Below are 14874 nucleotides of genomic sequence, written 5' to 3'. Positions count from 1 at the left end.
ACAGTACTAAAGCTACCACACTTCCTCCTCCCCCAGCAATCAATACACACCCTGTATTTACCCAACACATTTGTCTAGTCCTTGCTAGTACAATCCCACTCTTGCCTTCCACTATACAATCTATAGGTATTGAGGTCAGAAAGAGCCAATAATTAGATCAGTCTATGCCAACCTCCTCTACAGTACAGCTGCAAAATGTTAATCAGTAACCTGAATACTAAATTCAATAAGCTGAGTTTGACTATAACTTTCAAAACAGGATCACATTTTGATTTGAAAAATCTCAGGAGACAGAATTTTCCTTTAGGAGTTTGTTCTGATGATAGTCAAGCTCACTATTAAAAAAATTCCAAACAACAAAAAAAATAGCCAACCAAAACCCAACAAGAAATAGTATGTGTTTTTTCTACACTGCTTTTTTTCCTTTCATTCAGATTTCAACTCCCAGGCAGTGGTTCCAGCTTACTCAGCAAAAAGCTATTTTCAGAAAGTAGCATGCCTTCAATAGCTACTTTTAAAAATTTGTCTCTGAAATAATTTCTCTGACAAACCCTATGTTCAATCTAGAAACTGGAACATAAATTGTTTAAGGGCCTATGACTATGTTATGATTCTTTAAACAAACAAATAAAAACTTTCAAAATTGCCAACTCATCCAGTTCAAGAGTCCTGCTTCCCTTGGGAAGCATCAGTTCTTTTTATGATCCAACCCATATTATGTGCTCTGCCCAGGAAAGCTCTGATTTCTTCTTAAAAAAAAAAAAAAAAAAAAAAAATCTATTGGCTACAGAATTCCTGCCTAGAATAATGCTACTATGAAGGTATAAAAGTGAATTAGGCACCTAAATCCAAGAGAGAGATCAGTGAAAACTGGACACCACTCTTTCCATTTGCAGAGTCTCTTCCCAGGGCTTTAACACACGAGCTTCATAGAATCTTGCTGCAGCTGTCAAAGACATGAGTGTTTCCAGCTGTCCTCACAGGAAGCCACAGTGGCAGAAGGAAAAGACAAGCAAAGTCTTAGTGTGGAGCACCATCAAAGGTGGGTCTCAGCTATGCTGCTGGGCTTTGTACGGCAGCAGCTGAAGCAGAGACACATGCTCTCCTTCCACATGTGCTGGACAAGGACTTCTCACAGAGGGGTAGAGTGGACAACTGGGGTCTGTAAAATCATCAAACAGCACTACATGCCAGGATACAGCAGCCATGATCAACAGCAAGTGAGCGTTAACCACAGGGAAACAAAAAGATTAATGTGCTTAATAAAAACAATGATGTATGTAACCATACAGTAATTTAATATGTATTTCTTAGTGTAATAATTAGTGGTATTCTCCCATTCTGCTGAAGACAGAAGTGGTGAGGTCTTTGACAGTATTATTTAAGAAAAACACGCTAAAGAGCCAAGAGCTTGAATGAAACCAAATTTCAGGAGAAAATCTCCTTGATAATAGAACTAAAAACCAGAAAAAGGTAATACTTAAAACTCAAAAGACCATTTTGAAGTATATGATCTCTTAGCAAATCTGGTAGTCTAGATCTGGTTAAAAAAGGTCATGTCATTTACAGTACAGGGGGAAGCACTTCTAAGGGATGACTGTCACTTAATCCTCATGTGAAGCTGAGGCAGGGACTTCACAGGTTTCTCTTGTCAGAGAATGCCCTCTCACTGGAGTTGGCTAACTTTGTTTTAAGATTAGAAACGCTGCAAGGAAAAAAATACCTGTTTAGCTTCCATCCACACCTGTGTGGGGAAGGACAGACCACACTGAATACTCTCCTTTCTTGCATTACCAAATGAAAACTTCTTTCTCGCATGATCAAATGCAAAAGCAAGCAGGAAACACCACAGGGTATTTGTTTTCTCATAGTAGTCCATACTCAGGAAAATAAAAGGAAAACTGCCCACAAGACATTTTAGTATTTATGCTTTCAAACCTTCCCCAAAGGGTCAGTGCACATGCTTAGCTCCTGCAGATATTCCACTGCAATCCTAACCGTGTATGCATCTTTATTTCTATTCATAAACTCTCTACAATTTATATATGAGGAAAGCAACCGGAAACTGCAAGGCAATTTATACGGCCCATATCCTGTAAATTTAATCGTTTAGTAACCATGAAGCCACCACCACGCTTACACGGCGGCCTCCCCTAAATGCTGCAGTACTTTCTATCTCTGTGGTGTCATAGGCACTTAAAGCTCCGATGGGGGATATCTAGGCAGGTCTGGCCACATCACGTGTGTGTTACTGAATTTATTGGTTTAAAATCGCACGCAGTCGAGGGAAAAGCCCAGCTTAAATCAGGAAACGGGGCGCGGGCCGGACTCGCCGCCAGGGCTCGGGAGGTCATGAAAATTAAGAATATGGCAAAGGAGAGCGGCAAAATTCCACAGCCCACGGCAGGAACCACCGGCCCCCCCCACCGCGGCCGCCCAGCACCTACCGCGGGTCCGGGCCCAGGCGGGGCTGCGGGCGGAAGGGGCGGGCGAGGGCGGCTCCCCCAGAGGCTCCGGGTGTTCCTGCCCTGCTTCGGGAGAGCGGGGATGGCTCCCTTAGTGCTTCCCGGGTGTTCCTGCACATTGACACAGCCCGATCCCGGCTTCGGGAGAGCGGGAACGGCTCCCTCAGAGGGTCCGGGTGTTCCTGCCCTGACATAGCCCGAGCCCGGCCTCGGGAGAGCAGGGACAGCTCCCTCAGAGGGTCCTGGGGTTTTTGCACTGACACAGCCCGAGCCCGCCTCGGGAGAGCGGACCTCGGGGAACATGCCACCCGCGGTCCGTGCAGGCGAAGAGCCGGAGGCACCCAGCCCTCCCCTCACAGGGCAGGGGAAGAGCCGGAGACACCCGGCTCTCCCCTCACAGGGCAGAGGAAGAGCCGGAGACACCCAGCCCTCCCCTCACAGGGCAGGGGCATAGCCGGAGACACCCGGCTCTCCCCTCACAGGGCAGAGGAAGAACCGGAGGCACCCAGCCCTCCCCTCACAGGGCAGGGGCATAGCCGGAGACACCCGGCTCTCCCCTCACAGGGCAGGGGCATAGCCGGAGACACCCGGCTCTCCCCTCACAGGGCAGCCGCAGCGTGAGGCGGGGAGTGCCACTCTCCGCCCGCGTCACAACCTAGTTCTGTGCGCTTGTGTTCTGTGCTGTAACTCCCAGTGTCCTTCTTTCAAGATACTTTACATCTGTGTTATTAATACAGCCCTACCCACTGCAGGGCAGGAATGCTTGCCGGGAAGGCAGCAAGTGGCAGAGCTGGCATCCGTCGTACAGGATTTGTTTTCTCTGTCATTCCTAACGGGCCAATAAGACATTAAGGGATTTTCTATTTGCTTTACAATTACTGTTTGCACAAAGCAGATGGCCAGTGTAGTTTCTCATGAGGCCGCGTGGATTTGTTCCACAGCGCGGGCACTCAGAAAGCCCTGGAAGGATGTGAAGTGCAGGGGAGGTGGGTGCCCGAGCAGCGCCCTTTGGAAGCACCGACATCCCAGGGCTGAGCTCTGGGAAGCCCAGCCTTGCCCCTGGGATGTGCAAAACGAAAATACAGAATAGCTTTTGGCCATGTTAGGATTTACTTGGGTAAGGGATTGTAAAAGGTTGGGTTTGTCTCATTTATAGGAAGTTTACACTGATGGTGGATGATTGTTTTAAAGTGTCCCTTCACACCATGCAGTCATAACGTAATAATTTTTCACTATCCAAATGGAAATTATGCTGGGTAGTGGGTTGAGGCAACAGAATGGAAATAAAAGCAAGTTGTTCTTACTTTCTACTTAGGATTAATTTTGACACATCTTGCTTTCTTTATAGCAACCCTTGGTTGAAGCATTTCTTACCAGTAAAGGTTTCGTTCCCAGACATTTTAGCATGACATCTGAGTTCACATGAAAGGATTAAGATCATAAACTGAATACCTAGGAGTTCTCATTCAAATTCATGTGGGTTTTTAGGACTTTCATGAAAGTATCCTAATGAAGATAGTCATCCTATGTTTTTCCTACTAGATGATCTGATTTTTAGAAATGCTAGTGCTAAACAGGCCTGGCTAGGCATAGCCTGTTGTGAACAGAAGCTAGTAATGACAACCTTGGTTTTAACTTCCAACAAACAGATTGCTAATTGCTAAGAAAACACTCTCATTCATGACAGGGCACAGTTCTACCCTTAGGTTATGGTTTTATGCAGTATGGCAAGGCAGATGAATAGTTTGCTGCCACCCAAAGGGAGAAGTCAGAGGAAAGATCTCTCCTTTTCCACCTGTCCCCCTCTGAGCCAGCTCTGTCATCTGTCAGACTCTTATGCACCTCATTTATCTTGCTATTAGCAGAAAACATAGCAACAGACAAAAAGGCATCATTTTCTGCTAGGTTATCAAGCAGAATAGGAGCATTGAAAACTGTGAGAAGTGCCAAGGCTTCAGCAAGGTATGACGCAGCCAGAAAAAAAAAGAAAAATAAAAAAGGCTTCACCTCCCTCTATATGAGCAGAGAGCTGTTACAGTCTTCAGTCTGTACCCTCAGCATGGAGTTTCATCATCTGCCAAAACAATTTATAAGTTGGCATTGATATTCATACTCCATGCAGATGTACAAAGAAAAAGGTGATAATGGACAACACACTCCCACTAACTGTAACACACAGAGACTCCCAGGCTTTTAAAATCCCTCATCACACTAAGATTTACTTATCCTACTGGTGAATATGCAGAGAGGGTTGGGTGGGTTTGTGAAATCTGGCTTTGAGAGGTGCTACAGCACCAGCTGGAAAGATCTAGAAAACAAGGTTTTCTTATACTAAACCTCAAAAGTCTGGCATTGCATTTTTACAATGGTTTCTCTTAAGAGATTTATAATAAATACGATTGGGAAAATCAGATACCCCAGCTTTACTAATCACCACATTGGCACGATTCTGGTTTCAGGTAGGAGCTGTTACACCAAGGAAGGTGAAACAAGACTGAAGTGCACGCTGGTTTTGATGCACATACACGTCGTTGTAGTCAGGGATCCAGGGATATGGACTGCTCTAAATTAGCCGGCTAGGTGGTGCTGTAGGACACGCTCTGCCTTTCTCGTTCAGGAATATGTTCCAGTTCTCTCGCACATTTTACCATAAAACACAGGCACCTACCATCATCTGCCTCTCTAACTTGCAATCTGTATGTATGAAGCATTGTTGCTACATAAGGAAAAAGCTAACATTTAAATACAGAACTGAAAATCATTCATTTCGTTTAATGATTTGTGTGATCTTGCAGTGTATTTTGATTGTGTAATTTCCAAAGTGGAAATGTGAATTGGTCAGTGAGTGTCCAACAGCCTAAGATATAGACATCTTCTTCCTCTATGGAGTCTATTTATCTGATTTATCTGCCCCTTTAAGCAAGTTTTTTCTGCAATCCATCCTCTAGGTATGAGCTTTAGTGGAGGGTAGTAAGAATCTTATAATTTTGGCACAGATTTATGCAACATTAAATATCTCAGGTGTCAGATGAAAGATACATTGCAGAAGTCTGGGATTAGGAAGATACACTCTGTGTGTCTGTAGAGTTGCACTGATAGCAGGAGGAGAGAGATTTCAAAGTCTGCAGGACACACATCATCTGCCAGTTACCTATAGATGCAATCAGAAAGCCAGGGAGCTGGAGTGTTGGATATTGGGGGGTTTTACAAGACATGAGGACAGAGAAGTCTCATGAAGAACAGAGGAAATATTAGAGTGCAAAAAGATCCTGGAGTGAGATGTGTTGGCTGATCTGGGAAGATCTTGCTGTGAAGGGAGGGTATGACTTGTGAGCTTGCTGTTAGATGCAGCTCCCTGGCCCACTTTTCAATATTGCTTAGTGTAGTGCTTCAATAATGAACATGCAACAGCAGTGTAATCCTCTGAAGCAGAACACATACCTGGAAAGTACCTATACTAAAGTGGCTTACAATGCCCTGTGCTGGAACTACTTCCAACTCAGCAGAAAATGCATGGAAAATTGCTGTATTAAGTGACCTTTAATGTTCTTGACAGCTGCCAAAAGGCTGAGCCTGTTCGTACTTAAACAGTCATCTTACTGCACTCAGGGGAAGGAGAGCGTGTGGCAAGATGGGCTTCCCAGCCTGTCATTCTGAGCAAGCTGCCCATCTCCAAATTGCAGCAAATAGCACAGTGACAGTGGGATTGAAGTGTACACAGCATTGAGCAAAAGCACAAAGGTGCTGCTCTTCAGATCTTAGCAGTTTCTGTTGCTGGAAAGGGAAGATGGCAGCCAATATTGATAATATATCCTTGTATGTCTCATTGTCACTGTGCCTCTTATAGTCCCATGTGTTCCACCCATGAAACATTCACATCACCAGCTGATGGGGAATACAACTGCAGATTTTGCCTGTATGGCAGGATTTTGCTATTGGCTCAGTTAGTACAGGTTAGAAGCCATATTTTCCTTTCTGTGTTGGGTTTACAGACCAGATTTGGCTGAAATTGCATTCTTATGTTGATGATCAAAGCCATATGTAAGAAGTAGTAGAAAAAAAAAGTTCCCATCTCCTTGTTAAATCTCTTCTGTAGAAAAAGATGAACTATTCACAACTATTTTTCTTATTCCTGGAGTGTGTATATGTTATTAAAGATAGATACCTTGTGTTTCCTCTCAAGATGGGTGATGTAGACAAACATAATAAAGGATAAACATTCAGAAACACAGCCCTGGGAAGAGGGAATTGTATCGCTGGTCTTAAATTATACCTTCAAACCCCAGTATCCAAGAAGGATTAAAAAGATGACTAATTTTGTTGTTGATATTGGCAGGTATATAGATCACAGTAAAGCAGAGAGTCTTTAGAGGAGCTGGGAAGTTGTTTTGTTCCTAATGCATCCCATCTTAGATCTGATCACAGATGAAAAACTAGTATTTTAGAAGCCATAAAGATGCAGATGGCTACACAACTCTGGGACTGACTTTTCTTTCCAGAGTCTTTGAAGTATTGATCTGCTGATCCAGACCTGCCTAAACTTCAGACAAGCCCTCTGTGACAGCAGACCTGGAAAAGGGAAAACACACAGGTTTTTCTCTTTTTTTTTTTTTTTTTCTCTCTCTCACATTTTCAGATCTGGGTGCTAATTGCACAAGCACCCTCACCTGTATCTGGATATACTGATAAACAGTAAGCATATGTGAATTAAAAGAAAAAAATCCTTCCCTCTAAAAGGACTCCTGTGAGTATAATCATAAAAACATCCTTGATCTGAATGTGCTTTGCAATCTCTGCTGAGGCTAATAGACACACATCCGCTTTGTTTAAGGCTGTCTATGGTGGTGCTACATTGATGGTTAGGCTAGATGATCTTGAAGATTTGCTCCAACCTTGATGATTCTTTGATATCCAGGTGAACATGAGTGCTGGTGGAAAATGTGGATAACTGCAGCAGAGAGCTGAGAACCACTTGCAGATTCTGGTCAAATTGATTTGTGCTGAAGTCCGTGGTTCTGCAAGTAGTCTACTGCTATTTAAAACTGTTTCAGGTGTATCCACATTGTGCACACAGACCCTGTACCACATTGCATTAGCTGTACTACAGACTCCATTGTGATGTCATTTTGTGAAATCAAAAGAATACTGACAAACATAAATTCATTGTCTAGTCTGGGGTTTCTTGGCAGTGCACATGAGCCAAGCTAATAACCAAGATGATTGTTCACTGTCTATAACTAATACAGCCTTCATTTTTAAGTGCTCTGGTCCTGTAATTAGCTAGCTCTCCTAAAAGGAAGGTACTATAGTGAATTAAGATGTCAAATCTTCATAATACAGCTAATTAACACCATTTCCCTTCAGAATTGGAAGAAGTGTGTCTTGGGAAGGGGAAGATGCCAATTCTTAGAGGCACTGCTATAATATTTAACAGATTGAATCATGCTGACTAACCTTGGGAATATTTAAAGTTACTGCAAAGGTAATGATATTTGAAAGCAAGTAGAAATTGGGGCTGTTTCACTGAGTCAATCAGCCTAGGTGGTCACTGAACACTGTGTCCTGGTGGGAGTACTTCACAAATAACCTTCCAAGCAGGTCCTTATCGCTGCAGATAAGTGTAATTCTTCCTGTCTTATTAAAAGCCATGGAAGGGGCAAACAGAATACTGCTATTCTAAACAACAGTTTATTCTACTGTAGCAACAGACCAGAGATCCTACTCAAGTCAGTTAAAAAGACATCCCAGTTTTAGGGAAGACCTATCACCACAAATAACAGAATTATATTATGAGAAAATGCAAGATGAATGTTAAAGTGAGATCTATTTGGAACATTGGATTCCTATTAATTCAATCTGTTTAAGACCTGCCTTATTCAGTATCATTACCAAAGCTCAGATCCACATCTTTACTGTCTAGGAAAAGGAGACTCATGCTGATAATAGTAACAAAAGACACATTCTGTTAGTGCACAAATCATTTTCTTTGGCACTGGAAATCTGTCATTTTCTTTATGTTACCCTACTGATTCCCAGTTTGACAGTTTTGGGGAGCTGGAGACTCAGGCCCAACCTCTTGAGTTTCTAATTCAAGGATTTGGCTACAGTTTTTTTACCTGCTCTCAAAGTGGCATCTAATTTTTTTTCTCAGTCAGAGGTCTTACTTTAAAATACTTAAGAAAAGGTCATCATGAGAGGATGGGATCATATATAGCTGTAACATACAGCTTGTTTCTTGGACAGCATGTGTAACAGGAGAAAAGTAGCAGCTTCTGAGTGGGAGCTGATCAAGTCTTACACAGAGTGTGTGAAGCAGAGAGCAGCTACAGTAAACCAAAGCTGTTCTTCATAAACCAACCACCCTGCAAAACAGGTGAAATCTGTCTGCCTTGGCACTGTGGCATGTCTGTGTGTAGGAGGGAATGGGCCTGATCCCACACTGTCTTCTTGGGAAAACGTGTTCGGCCACTGAACAGTCTGTGTTTCTATTGCATCAGTCAATTAAGGATCTTCCAGTACTTTAAGAAACTTTTTGAGCTGCTCTTCAGTCTGCACAGATCTCTGAGACTGCACATCTTGCAGCTTTATATATGACTGGATCAACTTGTGTACTTGCAAATGAATTAAGTTTTGAAGAGATCCCCTCTCAGCTAAAAAGTCTGAAGAAAGCAGTGTCACCCAGAGAAACTCATTCCTATTTAAGCAGTAAATTTGGTTTGAAAGAGATAACTTTGTTTATATCGCTTATGAGCATCTCTTTAATCAAACATTAGCTTTCCAGGTGAATAGCTTTTTCAGGATAATTGCTAAAGTGAGATCTGGATACCATAATATCAAGTTAATTTATACACTCTGCCACACCAATTACATATTGCTGGTGATGTCTAATGAAGTTGGGACTATGTACAGTTCCCTGTAGTTGGCATTCAGCATAAGCATCCCAATCTGTGAAGGTAAGCTCTAAAGAAAGAACTTGTGACTACCTTTTAATATAAGCATTGAAGACCTACATAGCTGTTGTAATTGCCACCTACAGTCACACAAAAAAAAATTATGTTGTCTTCCAAGAGCTGCCCAAAACTAAGATCACCGAGATCCTAGTACTGAGAAGTGAAAAACCACAGGTTCAGTGTTATTTAAAGTGATAAAATTTGTTCATAGTAAAAAACAATAGCCCTTCTGGATTTTTTCACATCCTACAAATAACTCTACATGAAGAGAAGTAACAGTGAAAACCCAGAGAAAAACTTCAACCCAGCCAGCATCCTACAAAAGGGAATGTACATTGGTTTGCAGAAACCAGTTTTGTTTCAGTCTGTATCAGTGGTGTTAGATCCTCTTCAATCCTCCTGACAACTTGTTAATAAAACCCAGAGTAGAAACCAACCAGTTTTTCCCCAACTGAAGGTATTCTCCACATTAAAATCTAAACAAGGGACTGAGAAAGTCGGTGGACTATGGTAAGGATAAAATGCTAAGATAAACAAGTATGAAACTGTGTGAGAGAGAGTACACAAGGCAGGGGCCCGTGATTTTTAGACCACACCTGCAAAAAGCATCAAAGTTTACATTTGTATGTGCTACAAGTCACAAGGGAAGACACAGGGATAACTGATAATCCACATTCTGAAACACAAATTGGTAAATGCCAAGAATACTTCTGATGAATGCAAACCAACCTCCCTGCTAATCTGGAGCTGATAACAGCGACTGATCGTACAGTTACATCTGGAGAATCACATGGGACCTGACAAACTGGAGAGTCAATCAAAAAGCTGGAAGCTATATTTGAAAGAGCAGTCCACATTATCCTTAAAAACAAAGGAAAACTTAACACATCTGATAACTATTTGCTGGATAGCTTGTCGTAGATAATTTAGTGCTAAAAGCAAAGTTAGGATTAGCCATATCAAGTGCTACAGATAGCCAGAGTGGTTTTCAGAGAGCAACTTCAACTTTCAGAAATGAGGAGCAATCTAAGAACCAGGTGAGAAGGAGTCATGGTGTCCACAGCACAAAAGCAAAAAAAAAAATTTAAAATGTATCTATTTCTATCACACCATTTCCTCATGCAAGTATAACTGATTTAAGCTTAGAACTTTCAAAACAGCGCTGTAACCAGCAAGAGCTAACTGTAGCTTACAGATGCCTCTGTTACCATCATTTTCAGCGCACAGATGTCAACATTCCATCCACTGAAGAGTTAGCAGGACAGGATTACTGTTCCTGAGTACCCTTGGAGACCACTCAGGTACATTTTACTCCATGCAAAGGGAGAACTGGAATGAACAATGTACATGGAAACGTGCACACAGACAGAAACCATAGTGAAGAAAAAAAAACTCTTTAAAATGAAAAAAAAAAAAATAACAGACCTGTTTGCTCTCTAAGCCTATCCTCAGTAATGCAGTAAGTCAGGAGCAGTATGAAAAGCTTCATTTGCACAACAACCAACAACACATGGAGAAAAAAATTCCCAATATAAAAAACAAACAAAACCACTCTTTCTTCCAAAACAGCTCACTAGCAACTTCTCTCTCCCCCTTAAAGGTACCCCAAGTTAATTGATTCATCTCATGATGCAGTCCACCTGAGTTGTGTTTCCTTTCTAACCTGAAAATTTGTAAGCATTTAGGACCATTTCTAAAGATGCAAAGAGCCATTACACAAAGAGCCATTTTACACAAAAATCAAGATCTCAATTGCGTGTGTAGAGTTGTTAGTATTGGAGCAAGTCTTTCAAAAACTGTAAACCTGTAAACCTTGTTCTTTTAATGACCACAAGAACAATGTAGTCCTGGCAGACCTTCTAGCCAAAAAAAAAAAAAACCTGCCTGAAAAGTTCAGTCTGCTTCTTTCATATTTTATTTATCATATATATATATATATATATATATCTTTCTCTGCTCTGTAAAGCTGTCTATGGTACAAAATGTAGGTTATGTGCAATCTGAAATAAAGCTGCTTATTGCACAGAGGATGCCAAAATTATTAGCTCTGAATTTTAATGAGGAGATGCTTGATTTCTATGCCACTGGGATTGCAGGAAGTAAGATAATACACATGAAAACAGGGCAGGGGAAAATAAATAGAGTAACCAATTTTGTCTGTATTGGAGTTAATCCATTTAAATGGCTGTAACAAAACCTGCCTGTGGGTTTCTGTTTTTCAAAGACTACATATTTAAGCTTGAACAATCTGCATTTCCAAGTAACTCTCAGTCCAGACAAGAAATAACAAAATCAGGGTTTGTTAGGGGGAAGTTTACTGCATTCAGGTCATCGAAGAATCAATCTGTCTGGCCAAATTGTGCCAGATGGACACCACCATTTGAACACTCATGGTGCTGCTCTTTATCCTGCCAAAGTACCTCGGGAGTGACCTAGAGAGCCTCTTTCTCCAACATGAAAGTCCGTGCTGAGCCCCTGCTGTCCACAAACACTGTTTAACATCTCGTTGTAAGACTTTTTTTGATTCCATATGCTAGTAGTCAGTCTGTGACTAAATGACTATTGGCAAAGGTATTGAAACAAAACCTGAAGAAATGGAAACTTTCATTTGTAATCCAGTGGGCTTTGGATCAAGCATAAAGAGAATAAATGCTCTAAAGCAAATAAAGCAAAACATCAGGTTTCCCACCCTGTCTAGTATCTTGCAATCAGAGGTGCCAATCAGGGTTGTTCTGCTGCTAGATGCTATCAAATGCTATCTCAAACAGGTAATTATAAGAGAAAGCAGTGGAGAAAAATAAGTGCATTTTTGTTGACATAATCACTTCTGGATAAACAACACACAGCTGAGTCTCAATTCACAATCTTTCCCAGGAGGTCACTAGGGCTGCATGTGCTCTTCAGTAGTTTAACCTGCAGTTTACTATCTTCTTCTAAGCAGAAGACTGCTTAGAAACTTGTCCAAGAGATTTTTTTCTTTTGAAAACCAGAGTATCTTCATTTCTTCCTCATGTTGATCTTGAATTAATACTAGTTTAAAGTAGCTGGGGACTTCATGCAATGAGCAAATTCAGACCCCTAAACACTGTTTAGATAATCTTAGACACAAGGCTCCAAAAAGTCAGTGTGCCAAGTAAGATCACCATGAGGGAAGCACAAGTAATAGGATTATTGGTTTTTGTTCTATTATTTTGGAAAAGAGCGGTTTCAAAACTTATCCTGAATTCCATCGCAATTTCCTCTGCTTAATGAGGAACTTCTGTTCAGGAGGAAATGCCTTATGATGATTTAAAATGTTCTGCCACTTCACTCACCCTAGATGAACACGTGGTTACCTCTCCTTTCCAACTGACCCCCGGGCATTTTACCTGTCCTCTGCACAAGTGCCCCCTTCCCTGCAGCACCTTCTGCTGGGCTCTGTACCACACATGCCCATTTCCATCAGCTGCCAGCCAGCTCTGGGTTCTACCCTTCCAAAAATAGGCAGCAGTTGCAAGAGGTTGTTCTTACCTTCCACTTCTTTGACAGTTTCATATGGCACTGCTGGACAAAGCACCAGCAGATCAGGTCATCCTTGGCACATTTCCCAGTGCTTTATGGTCCTGAGAATAGGAAAAGGTGTCCCTGCACTTCCCAGCTAGTGAGTGAGAGGCATTTGTCTGCTTTGGCATGGGCGTTGTCTCGTGCATGTGATGAGAGAGCAGGGTGGATCACAAGCTGGCAGAAAACAGCATGGGCTTAGTCCTGTGAGTTCTCCAGGGTGGCTTCATCTTGTCACCCCCAGTGACAGCACCTTATGCACTGAAAGAATTAAGGTATTTGGAGGAGTCCATAGTGTTTCTATCTGATAACTATTCTTAGGAGAAAAGCTTAAGCCTGGTACCAGAGAATCCCCTGATTCAGGGAGGGAGAAAGGGCAGCTGACAGAATGCCTGTCTCTTGCTATTTTTCATCCACCAAAGCTGAATCTGATCCAGTTCCCTGTGAAGGGCTGTTGGACAGGCACTCTTGACTAATTTTCACTCACCTCTTCCCAAGTGAGCTTCTCCTTCCAAAGATGATGATGATGATGAAATTATCTGTCTCAGCTGCACTCTCTGGGAAATATCTTTTGCAAACTTTAATTTATCTTCATTGAAATGAATTGTTTTCATTTGAATTTAGCTTCCAACTTGGCTGTGTGTCTGGGAAGAGATTCACTGCAGTGCACAATAAACATTGTATCCTGTACTTCTTCCATCTTTTAATGTCTGCACAATAGCAATACCTGGAAAGCAGAAACATAATCATCTTGGTCCATGAGTGTCACTTGCTTCTCTAAGAGCAGCCTGCGGCGTCACACATATCATGTAAGAAGTGAGCCCATTCTTGAATGCACAGATCACACAACATGGCTCATTTAATTTATGAAGCTCAGTGCTTCATAAATGATACTTTCCTCCAGGGGCTGTTGCAGGAAGACATCAGAGCAAAGAGCTGTGTTTCAGCTGTTTTTCAAAGCTTTGTGCTAGCCCAGAAAGTCTCCTCTCCTCCCAAGTATGAACAATAGCTCACTATAAATCTGTTCTTTACAGTTTTGTACCCCTTTAGATATTAGGGGAAATACCTCTATTTGACAGATGATGCTAAATGCTTTGTAGGGAATTCTTCTGATTTTGCAGAGTACTCTGGGAGTCATTATTTTTACTCTGGGATAATGACTGGAAGCCAAAAGAACACAGGCTTAGATTAGATACAAGGAAGAAATTCTTCGGTGTGAGGGTGGTGAGGCACTGGAACAGGTTGCCCAGAGAAACTGTGGATGCCCCATCCCCAGAAGTATTCAAGGCCAGGCTTGGTCTAGTAGATGGTGGAGGGGTTGGAAAAAGATGGTCTTTAAGGTCTCTTTCAACCCAAACCATTTGATGATGCATGTGAAGCACCATGGTGCTTCTGGCCTGTGGTGTCTGAACCCTTGGTCCTCCAGCCTACTGTTCTCCAAGGGAAGGACTGACACAACAATGTGGTTTTGAGGAAGATACTTGGAAGTGCACACTGTGAGCATCCCAATCTGATTGCCACCAACCCAAAAGATTCTTGATCCTGAAAAATTTGAATTGCTATAAACCTGAGTAGTGCACACAGGATGATGTTCCCTGTCTCTAGCATGGAGGATCAGGACAATTCTGCTGTCTTCTTGGCCTAAAATTTGGATGCTTCTGGGTTTCTTCTAGTACCTTTTGGGTGTTACTCAATAAATAACTGAACTGGACTTAGTTCTCATGAAAAAGTTTGAGAAACTGTATAACCCTTCAAGTGTATCTCTGATTAAAATTTTCCCAGCTTCATCAAGAGTCTAAGATAGAGTACAGATAATTCTTTAATAGAGAAGAGTTCTGCAGTTCTGATAAAATAGCAGGTAAACATTGCAAAGAGAGAACAAAATGACCTCCCTTCTGTTTTTCCTTGCAGCTTAGTAA

The 14874-nt window shown here is 41.9% G+C and overlaps 1 protein-coding gene across 5 annotated transcripts in view; it reads right to left on the bottom strand.

The window, feature by feature from the left end:
• The window catches only part of TMEM177 (transmembrane protein 177), a 43668-nt gene extending 32805 nt beyond the window's left edge, over positions 1 to 10863 (bottom strand). The window contains exon 1 of one of the 5 annotated variants that reach the window (XR_013774900.1): positions 2448 to 2491. The gene's annotated coding sequence lies outside the window, so the exon portion shown is untranslated. Of the gene's footprint in view, positions 1 to 61; positions 2521 to 10840 lie in introns of those variants that run through there. The other 4 variants (XM_079311226.1, XM_079311224.1, XM_079311225.1 and 1 more) reach the window with 4 other exon arrangements.
• Positions 10864 to 14874: the final 4011 nt, after the last annotated feature.

This window comes from Erithacus rubecula (genome assembly GCF_903797595.1).
Source record: "Erithacus rubecula genome assembly, chromosome: 8".
NCBI lineage: Eukaryota > Metazoa > Chordata > Aves > Passeriformes > Muscicapidae > Erithacus > Erithacus rubecula.
Note: the sequence above shows the minus strand (reverse complement) of the source record. Positions and strands in the feature narration are given on the sequence as shown.